The sequence below is a fragment of the Panthera leo genome, chromosome D3 (genome assembly GCF_018350215.1).
Source record: "Panthera leo isolate Ple1 chromosome D3, P.leo_Ple1_pat1.1, whole genome shotgun sequence".
NCBI lineage: Eukaryota > Metazoa > Chordata > Mammalia > Carnivora > Felidae > Panthera > Panthera leo.
Genome location: NC_056690.1, coordinates 43,972,551 through 43,984,644, shown reverse-complemented (window position 1 = coordinate 43,984,644; position 12,094 = coordinate 43,972,551).

Sequence of the window (12,094 nt, the reverse complement as noted above, 5' to 3'; positions counted from 1 at the left end):
TGTTGTATTATTATCCAGGGAGGAAATTGCAACATATTCATGTCCTAAATTGCAATTAGACACAAACTAGGATAGAATTCAAGTGTCCCAGCTCATAAATGAATGCTTTTCTGATTGGGTTATATCACGGTCATGTGAGGTCAGACCCACACAAACCATACATTAAAAAAAAAAAAAAAAAAACCTGAGTAAAAAACCATGAAATGGATTTGATAAATAGGTGTATGTTGGAAAACATGGGAATGAATACTACAAGAAATTAGAGCATAAACATGGTGATCTTTTCTGTGGAATCAAATAAATCTGAATGTGAGGATCAAAAATAAACTGGGAATGAAAATATATGATTAAAAGAGTCTGTTTTTCTTTGGGAAGTGTCTACATATTTTTCTCCTGTTTCCCTCTCAAACACACTGCCCACCACCAATCTTTGTTAAAATATGTGTAGGTTTTGCAGAGGAGAAAAATTTCCCCTTTCGTTGCTATGGTTCCCCGGTGAATTGCTAGTAGGAAAACAGCACCACCATTATTTTTCAACAGCATATCCTGTCATACTAAGAAAACCCTTGAGAGCACACAAGCAATTTTTAAAAATTCTTTTTAATGTTTTTTATTTTTCTTGACACAGAGAGAGCATGAGCAGGGAAGGGGCAGAGAGAGAGGGAGACACAGAATCTGAAGCAGGTTCCAGGCTCCAAGCTGTCAGCACAGAGCCCTTCGCAAGGGGCTCAAACCCACGAACTGTGAGATCATGACCTGAGCCAAAGTCGGGCGCTTAAGCAACTGAACCACCCAGGCACGCTAGCACACAAGCAATTTTAAACCACTGCTTCTGTCACTACCACCCAGTTTTCCACTTTAATTTTCTGCTTCAGTGTTCCAAAAACCTTGCTCCAAATTACATGATGTGCAAATCATCATTTATTGTATTGTCTATTTGTTAAAGAGAATACAGAAAAATTTATACTTTCAGGTATACTACTCAATCAATGAAATGAACTTCAGGATGTATATTGGATATTTAAAACAGAAAAAAAGTGACCAAAGTAAAAGTACCTTACATCTTGTTTCTTGAGGATATTTCCAACTTGGAAGTTTACAAGACTCTCAGCCTTTTGTTTCTACCTAGTCTACAGAAAGCATAGACATTCCTATCCTGGGATAATGAAATGTTTCTTCCTTAGTCACCTGATTTCTTTTCCAGAACAAAATAGATGGACCTTACCTCAGTGTAAGAGCTGTGAAAACAGGGGTGCCTGGGTGGCTCAGTCGGTTAAGCGTCCGACTTCAGCTCAGGTCACGATCTCGCGGTCCGTGAGTTTGAGCCCCACATCGGGCTCTGGGCTGATGGCTCGGAGCCTGCTTCTGATTCTGTGTCTCCCTCTCTCTCTGCCCCTCCCCCATTCGTGCTCTGTATCTCCCTGTCTCAAAAATAAATAAACATTAAAAAAATTTAAAAAAAAAGAGCTGTGAAAACAAATATCAATTTCAGAAATTCAGTGGATACCTTCTCACATTTAAAAATCAACCTATACTAGATAGCCTAAAACTTTAATATGTTAAACAAGTAAATATGTATGGGCAGTTTTAAGTTTAAAGGGATACCCGAATAATTATTCTTTTGTTTACTTTTTAAAAAATGTTTATGTATTTATTTTGAGAGGGGGTGAGGGGCAGAGAGAGAGAGAGAGAGAGAGAGAGAATCCCAAGCAGGCTCCATGCTGTCAGTGCAAAGCCTGACTCAGGGCTCGGTATCAAGAACCATGAGATCATGACCTGAACCAAAATCAAGTGTTGAATGCTTAACTGACTGAGCCACCCAGGTAGCCCTGCATAATTATTCTTGAGTAAAACCTTATCAAAAGTAGTTTGCTTATGAGTATAATACCAGGATATCATACTTAAATATTGTTTATATAATTAAAAATGAGTAACAAAGGAGAAGGAGCTGGGATTGTAGGAATAAGTGATTGAAGGATGTTTTTCTCTTTCCATAGTAATGGTACTGTTAGACTTGTCTAATATCAATATCCTTTAAGGCAACATGTTTTTGACCAATTTTACATCCTTTTGCAGAAAAAAGTGTTGGTGAAGATTTGGAGTTATTTTAGTTTCTTTTGATCAAGGCCAAAAACTCACTCTTAAGGATCATGTATCATTTTTTTAATGTTTATTTATTTTTGAGAGAGAGAGAGAGACAGAGCTTGAGAAGGGAAGAGCCAGAGAGAGAGGGAGGCACAGAATCTGAAGTAGGATCCAGGGCTCCGAGCTGTCAGCACAGAGCCCAACGTGGGGCTTGAACTCACGAACCGTGAGATCATGACTTGAGCCAAAGTTGGACTCAACTGACTGAGCCACCTAGGCACCCCAGGATCATGTATTATTTTGCCTCCAACAGCCATTTTCCTTTCTTCTGGTTTCAGCATCCCAATTTTTTGAGGGGTGGGAGATACTTCCTTTCTGCTACTGTGTTCTGTTTTGACTGTCAATAAAGGCAACTCCTCTAATTAAGTCATGATTTTTGGTATACTAGTTGTGATGGTTAGTTACACACTCTCTCTCTCTCTCTCTCTCTCTCTCGGTCCTATTTCTCTGGATAACCCTAACACACTAGTGAGCCAGGACATCCGTGTTGAATCACTGCTTTACTTTATGTATCTTTTCTCTCTTTCATAGAAAAAAGTATTGGCTTGCTATGACCATTCATGGTATCCTTTACCCTCCACACCTCCTTTTATTTATACCTTTGCATTAGTCAGCTTTTGCTATAGTAATGAATAACCCCAATTTCTCAGGGGCTTACACTTATTTTATTTCTTATTCCCATTAACAGAGGGCTGCAAGTCAACTGCAGCTGTGGTAGATTTTGCTGGACTCTGAGGGCCTCAACAAGTTTTCTCACTTGACAACCCAGGCTGAAAGAGTAGCTACTCTTTACAAGATGCTGTTTTCATGAAAGACATCAGGAGCGAGAAAAACAATCAAACCACCTAGGAAAATATAAAGCCTCTGCTCTGACATGGTATACATCGTGTACCTATTTTCATTGGCCAAATCTAGTTACATGGCCAAGCCCAAAGTTGATTAGGTGGGAAAGAACACTACCTACAGGGAAGCACTGTAAAGATGGAAGTGAAACAAATGATTGGGCCAAGTAATAATTTATCACAAATATTTCTGTTAAAGTGTTTCCTCAGTATAAATTCAAATTCCTGAGAACTTCAGATTGGCTGCTCTTATCTGTTTGAGGCTAGCCAACCCATAGGTCACTACCTAGCCCAAAGAATAGTTGCTCTTTGAGTAAGTGCTCACTCTTGTCCAATCAGGTGTACTTGGGGAAAATTCATGTGGTTTGAATAGGGCATCCTTCAGCAGGATTAGCAAGACAGGATATTCTTAGAATCTTTTGGGGGGGGTTGCGCCTGGGTGGCTCAGTCAGTTGAGCGTCCGACTTCGGCTCAGGTCATGATCTCACGGTCTGTGAGTTCGAGCCCCGCGTTGGGCTCTGTGCTGACAGCTCAGAGCCTGGAGCCTGCTTCAGATTCTGTGTCTCCCTCTCTCTCTGACCCTCCCCCGTTCATGCTCTGTCTCAAAAAACTAAATAAATATTAAAAAAAAAATCTTTTTTTTTAATTTTTAAAAAATGTTTTATTCATTTTTGAGAGAGAGAGAGACTGAGAGCAAGCAGGGGAGGGGCAGACAGAGAGGGAGACACAGAATCCAAAGCAGGCTCCAGGCTCCGAGCCGTCAGCACAGAGCCTGACATGGGACTCGAACCCATGAACTACAAGATCAATACCTGAGCCAAAGTTGGATGCTCAACCGACTGAGCCACCCAGGCACCCCTATTTTTCTTACAATCTTAAACTTTAATTCCAATCTCTAGTATAGGGCTTGGGCATCAGCATCATGGTTCAGTAAAGCTTCTTTTGTTTGTGTCCTTCCCCTCAACAACAATAATCTGGCATCCATTTATACACAAAAGTGGTTTTGTGGGATCTGTGGGAACCAACACCATATACCAAGGGACCTGAGAGGGGTCTTGCACACCTGTGTATTAGATAATAAGTATACAGACCTCAGTTGCAGCTATGGACCTCACAGTGGCCTGAGAACTGGCTCCAACCCATTTTGGCTGTGGTCCAAGAGCCCCTGAAAAATACTTTCTTAGGCAATTACCCATGGATGAGAAAGTCTTTATTGAAGTCCATGTTTGCAGCAGAGAAGTTCCAGCACACCAATGGAAGGGGGAAAAAAAGAAGTTTGGTTGCATTGGAGAAGGAAGTGAAAGTTTAACTTACATCACCCCCTTGCTACCCCAAGACAGCACAGCTTAGAGCCATGGAAGACCTCCCTCAGCCCATGAATTCTCCTATGGGGGAAAGTCAGTGAGCACTCTGTTTCCCCAGTTGGACATCAAAAGGAATAAAATACTTATAAATTTAGCCTAAGAAGTGAAAGATCTGCACAACAAAAACTATAAGATGCTAATGAAAGACATTAAAGAAGACATGAATAAATAGATCTCCATGTTCATGAATTGGAAGACTTAATTACTGTTAAAATGTTCATACTAACCGCAACCAGCTATAGATTCAATGCAATACCTCTCAAAATTCCAATGGCATTTTTCACAGAAATAGAAAACAACCCTAAAAATGTATATGAAACCAGAGAAGACTTAAATAGCCAAAGCAATGTTGAGTAGGAAGACCAAATCTGGAGGCACTATACTTTCTGGTCTCAAACTATACTGCAAAGCTATAATAATCAGAACAGTTTTGTACTGGCATAAAAATAGGCACATAGACCAATGGAATAGAATAGAGACTCAGAAATAAACCCTTACATAAATGGCCAACTAATGTTTGACAAGGGAGCCAAGAATAGTCAATGGGAAAAGAATAGTGTCTTCAATAACTGGTGCTGGAGAAACTGGATAATCACATACAGAAGAATTAAATTGGACCCCTCTCTTACACCACTCACAAAAATAAACTAAAAATGAACTAAGGACTAATACATAAGACCTGAAGCTACAAAACTCTGAGAAGAAAAATAAGGAAAAAGTCCCTTGGGGTGCCTGGGTTGGGTAAGTATCTGACTTTGGTTCAGGTCATGGTGTCACAGTTTGTGAGTTCTGGCCCCTCGTCAGGCTCTCTGCTGTCAACTCTGAGTATGCTTTGGATCCTCTGTCTCCCTCTCTCTCTGCTCTTCCCCCCATTTCTGTCTCTCAAAAATAAATAAATAAATAAATAAATAAATAAATAAATAAATAAATATTTTTTAAAAAGACAGGAGGCAAGTGTTGGCAAGTGGGGGAAAGGGAACATTTGTGCACTGTTGGTGCGAATGTAAATTGCTATAGATGCTATGGAAAACAGTATGGCAGTCCTTCAAAAAATGGAAAACAGAACTACCATATGATCCAGCATTACCATGTCTGGGTATACATCCAAGGAAATAAAACCAGGATCTCGAAAAGATATCTGCATTCATATGTTTACTGCAGCAGTAATCACAATAGCCAAGATATGGAAACAACCTAAATGTCCATCTAGATGAATGGATAAAGAAAATATGGTATATATACACAATGGAATGTTATTCAGCCATGAGAAAGATGGAAATACTACCATTTGTGATAACATGGATGGACCTTGAAGGCATTAGGCTAAGTGACATAAGTTAGAGAAAGAAATATACCATATATTCATTACTTGTATATGGGATCTAAACAAGCTGAACTCATAGAAAAAGAGATTGGAATTGTGGTTGCCAGGGCAGAGGGATGGGGGAAATGGGGAGATGTTGGTCAAAGGATATAAACTTCCAGTTATAAGATGAATAAGTTTGGGGGATCAATATGGTGATTATAGTTAACAATACTGTATTCTATACTTACAAGTTGTTAAGATAGTAGATCTTAACTGTCCTCACCACAGAAAGTAATGGTTAATATGTTAAGTATTAATTAATGGTACTGTAGTAATCATTTTATAATATATAATTGAATGAAATAAACCTGCTATATGCCGTAAACCTACATAACATTATATGTCATTATATCTCAATAAGCTGGTAAAAATAGAAGCTGCTCAGTAAATGATTATTGAATGAATTCAATGAACAGAGATTACCAGGAAACTCTATAATGCCTCAGATGGAAAGTACATGTAGAAAAACATCCACAAAAGAACATGTATAATGTAGTTTTCACATACTTCTTACACTTACATACTTAATGTTTTGTTACTTTTACATTGATTTTCACTTATTTTTTTTATCAGCTTTGGCATTTTTATTGAATAAAATGCATTCCTCCCCCTCAAAATAACCCCCACAAATCTTTAGAAAATTGACCTTAAAAACATGAGAAATGGAACAGGATTAAGCTTGGGTTTTGGAAATGTATAAGCAATTCTCAATAGAAATCAGTTTCAGAGAAAATTTCTTGATGAATAAACAAAGAAAAAATGATAAAAGCGATTGTATATATGAAATGATATAAGACCATTTCACTTGACCAGAATTTAATTAAACCTCTAGAGCTAATTTCTTTTTACAAAAACTATGAGGTAAAAAGGAAAACAAATTAAGTGATACCACTAAGAAGCAAACCAACAACTCTAGAATATGGGGCATATTATAGTAGGGAACAACTTACCTGGCTTTTAAAGAAGTCAGTAGACAAAAGTAAAGGGAGGGAGGGGTAAGTGGGAGCTGCTTTATTTGAAAAGAAACTTAGGAGAAAAAAACCAATGTAATATAAGAATTTCAGCTGGATCCTGATTCTAGAAAGAACAAAATAGATAAAACAAAGAAACAACAATGAAAAACATTTTATCAAGCAGACTCCACATCGTTAGGGCAGAGCCTGATGCAGGGCTCGATCTCATGAACTATGAGATCATGACCTGAGCCGAAATCAAGAGTTGGACACTTAACCAACTCAGCCACCCAGGTGCCCCCCCAAACACTTTAAAGTTAACTGTGGAAGTTTGATTATGGTCTCCCTATTAGATGATTCCAAGAAATTATTGTTATTTTGTTAAGTGACACTGTGGTTATATATGACATTGTGGTTATATAAGAAAATAACCCGCATATTTTTAAAGATGCCTAACTGAGGTTCTTTAGCAAGGAAATAAAGAGGAGAAAAGGTAGACTAAGCAATTAAGCAAATTTTGAATTTTTGTTAGGTCTGGATACTGTAATACAGAGGTCCATCGTACTATGCTCTACACAACTAGCACTATGATTCTATTCTAGATGAATTTAATTTTATATAAAAGCCTTTAAAGACTTTACAATTAGGATGAGGAATTGTTTGAGATTAAAGAGCATAACACTAAATGCAATGCATGACCCTGGATTGGATTCTGGACTAGAAAAAATTGCTTATAAAGGACATTTTACACAATTTGAAAAAAGTCTATGCATTAGTTAATAGTATTATTGTATTAATGTTGAATATCTTGATTTTGGTAATTGTCCTATTGGTATTTAAGTGAGTGTCCCTGTTCTTAGGGAACATATACTGAAGTATTTAGGGCTTTAGAGACGTCATATCTGCAACTTACTCTCAAGTGATTCAGAAAAATCATGTAAGTGTATTTAGATGATTGATAGGTGGATAAAGCAATATGACAAAATGTTAACAATTGATGAATCTGAGAAAAAGGGTGAACAGGAGTTTTCTGTGTTAGTCTTCTAAATTTACTGTAAATTTGAAATTATTTCAAAATAATAAATTGCCATTAAAATAGTAATGACAACAAAAGAATTAGTATGAGTGAAAGAATCCTATCTTCTTTCAAATGACTAACAGGAGCATCTTGGTGGCTCAGTTGCTTAAGCATCTGAGTCTTGATTTGGGCTCAGGTCATGATCTCATGGTTCTTGAGATCAAGCCCTGCGTCAGGCTCTGTGCTGACAGCTTGGAGCCTGCTTGGGATTCTCTCACTCCCTCTCTCTCTGCCCCTCCCCTCCTCATGCACTCACACTCTCTCAAAATAAATAAATAAACATTTTTAAAATAAAATAAAAATACCAATAAATTATGGAAACAAAATAGGCAGGGGCACCTGGGTGGCTCAGTCGGTTGAGTGTCTGACTCTTGGTATCAGCTCAGGTTATGATCTTACAATGTTGTGGGTTTGAGCCCCAAGTCCGGCTCTGCACTGACAGTGTGGAGCCTGCCTGGGGTCTCTCTCTCACCCTCTTTCTGCCCCTCCCCCACTCATGCTGTCTTTGCCTCTTTCAAAATAAATAAATAAATAAATTTTAAAAATTATAAAAAGTATAAAATAGAAAACAAACTAGGCAAATATTACAGAAGTCAATATAAAAAATAATGAAAAAAACCCTAAAAAGCAATCCTGAAAATGCAAAATATAATCATTAAAATATAAAATAATAGATGGGAGAAACTGTAGACTAGACACAATTAAAGAAAGAACAAATGATCCAGAAGGTAGTACTGAGTATTTAGATTACCACAGAGAGATAAAGAGATTAAAAATATTAAAGACCAAATAAGAGAAATGAAGGGTACAGAATTTTCAACAAAACTACTATTGTCATTCCAAAAGAGAGAATGGGTAATATCAAAAAATATAAGTCCTTAGTTCAAAAGTTCACCCCTAGTATTGAGAAGGATAAATTAAAAGAAATACACACCCAGAGGTATCATAATGAAACTGCATAATATGAAGAACAAGAGTAAATTTTAAGCATTATCAGAAAGAAAAGACAATACTTGCAAAATAACAACAATTAAACTAAAAAATAAAGTCTCATTGGCAATACTAGATGATAGAAGACAATGAAAAAATATCTTCAAAATGCTGAGGGAAAATTACTGTCAATTTGCTAATTCCAAGTCAGCTAAGATATTATCAAGAATAAAATTAAAATAAAGATATTTGGAGCCAAATATAGAACAAAAGAGTTCACCATTCTCAGAAACTCACTGAAAAAAAATATTAAAGTTGCACACTACTTAAGTAAGAGAGTTCATCACCTACGTAGTGGTGGTGGAGATGATATAGTTTAGTGGACACTAAAAGAATTATTGAGTTGATATTAAAACATGATGAAAGAATCAACTCATCTGAGTAGCATCAACTTGAGCAGACTCACTGCCATCACCTCTTTCTTGTTCCCTAGCCCCCTGAGGCTACCCCCCGTTTTTGTCCATTTCTTGTTGATGCCATAATATTCGTTGTTTCTGTTGTTGATAATCTTTTACTGTGTAAGAGTGTGGTATGGCTTGAAAATGTTAGAATGTGAAAAAGGAGATACAAAGGGAAAGTGGAAGCCAGAAGTTCTACTTTCCTTATCTTGTATAGTTGCAGTCAAGAAATGGTCTAAGGTCTCATGGAACAATAAGTGGAGGTTTAAGTAGATTACAGATTTTATTTATATTCTTTAGATGTTTATTTTTGAGAGAGTGTAAGTGGGGGAGGGACAGAGAGAGGGGGACAGAGGATCTCTGAAGTGGGATCTGTGCTGACAGTAGGGAGCCAGATGTGGGGCTTTAACTCAGGAACAGTGACATCATGACCTGAGCTGGACTTTCAACCAACGGAGCCACCCAGGTGCCCCAGTAGGTTACAGATTTCAAAGTAACCAATAAAATAACTAAAACTTTTAACTATAAACAATTGGGAGAATGAAGGAGAAGGGGAAGAAGAGCTACAAAAAGCTACATCCTAATATTTTATAGTGGGGATTCAAGAGGCATTGCTTAAACTTGATAAATAAACAAATAGGATTATAAGCATATTATTTAGAATTATGGAGGTGACCAACAGAAGTTCTAAAATCACAAAAGGCTGAATGAAGTTAGTTGCCTGTGAGAAACCGGTATGTGGATGGAGTGGGAAAAGTTGGAGTTTTATTCTTCTTTAAATATTTTCCTGCTACTGTTGGAATTTTAAACCTTGTATATGTATTACTTTACTAATTGTAAGAGTAAAAATACTGAAGTGACTTTTCTGCCTTGACACACAGAAATCCTTGCTTTGAAAGGAGAGATAATTTGGGGAAGTCTGTCATATAAAAATTTCAATATTACTTTTCTAGTTTGTGTTGACCAGTGGCTTTAAGAAGATAGAAAATCCCACTTAACTGAAACTAAATTTTTTATCCTGGCACAAGGCTCTCTATAATTACATCCCATATTACCCACCTCACATTGTCTATTGACACAGCCCTTTGCATATGTCTTCTGCTCTATTCTAGTTTGTCTGCTTCCTATCCTCACAGTTACTACTTATTTTAATATTTTTTCTACATTTTCTGATAGACTATGAGCTCCTGCAATGCAGGGTCCATGAGTAGACAATCAACAAATAATTGTTAAATTAATGAATTTGATTGCTTTGAGGTTTTGCTTTTGCTTTTTCTCTAGAATCTTTCTGTCCCCAACTGCCTCCCACTTGCTGCAATTTCTTTCTTCTCAGAATTCCTATCATCAACACATGTAATCCATTATTGAGCAAATACATAAGATGCCTACTCTGTGCTGGGTCTGTGCCAGACCTAGGGCACACAGAGATGAATAAGATGGCTATAGTTGTTTTCCAGACACCAAGTAGATAAGACCCAGAGAGTGATCTAATTATTTCAGAGTACAATATAATCCTGAATTCTCTAATTGAATTAACTATCCCATATTTCTTTATTTTTAAAAAATGTTTATTTCTGAGGGAGGAGAGAGAGATAGAGTATGAGCGGGGAAGGGACAGAGAGAGAGGGAGACACAGAATCTGAAGCAGGCTCTGACAGCTCAGAGCCTGACACGGGGCTCAAACTCACAAATGGTGAGATCATGACGTGAGCCAAAGTCAGCTGCTTAACTGACTGAGCCACCCAGGTGCCCCAGCTATAAGGTATTTCTTAACGGAAGTACAAAGTAGTCACAACTTAGATGGAAGGATAAAATATATGTGTTATGTATATACATAAAGAAGACCATAAATATTAAATGAATGATGCAAAAAGCAATTGCTCAAAGAGACTGAAAACTTTGCAGTTTGTGAAGTTTAGAAATGTATCATGGGGTGAGATGTAAGTGGAAAGGAAGTGGGGAGAACTTGATTCCAAGGTAGGGAAAGGGGACAAAAAACAGAAGGCAAGTAAGCACGGTATATTCAAGCATAATCAAATTTAATTGCAGTAGAATAGATAGGTGGGGAAATATTGAGCCAGAACTGTTTGTGTGTCTGGTTATGGAGATTTTTGTTTTTGAAAGAAAGTTTTTGAGGGTGAAGATTACAAATCATTTGCTTCTTCTGATTTCGGTTCATTAACTGAAACTTCTGGAATTGAACTTAGCCTAGGAGGTAAATGTATAAACATATCAGTGCACCTGGCATTTGCTCTGTTCTAAATCAGCTCTATTTGGTCATTATTCCCAACACATATGCACTCAACTAGTGATTTAAATCTTACAACAATGAGAGCATTCAGAGACATAATTTTCATTTTACAGGCAAGAAAACTAAACTAATATGGGGAACAAATGCAAAAGAAAAGATTAAATTACTTTACAGCTTACAGCCCATTAACAAGTCCTTGAAATAGGCAGAGTGACCTTCTTCTAGGAACTCAGCTGCCTCAATGTTAATACTTTGCCAAGGGCAAAAGGCAATCTTTAGCTTAACATTATTCTGACCTACAGGATACTGGAAGTCTACTTTAACTTGTAGAAATTCCTTTGGAAACTTCCTTTATCTCTACCCCCCAATATATATGTTAGCAATCATATTCCAAGCATACAGCCCACTGATATACATCTGAAGGGTCTCATGACTGAGGTTTTATTAGACAGTAATAAATGACCTTTTCCTAACAATAACTAGCCCCCTCAAGGTCCTGGGAAACTTGCTTCCAAAATTCCTTAGAGACTTATGCTATCCCTACCCCCTCCCAAATTCAAAGTATATAATCAATTGCTTCTCACAACCCCAGTGCAGTTCTTTCTGACCACTGAGTCCTGTTTTTAATAAAACCACCTTTTTGCAACAAAGACGTCTCAAGAATTCTCTCTTGGCTGTCAGTTCTGAACCCCAACATTTCCACATCA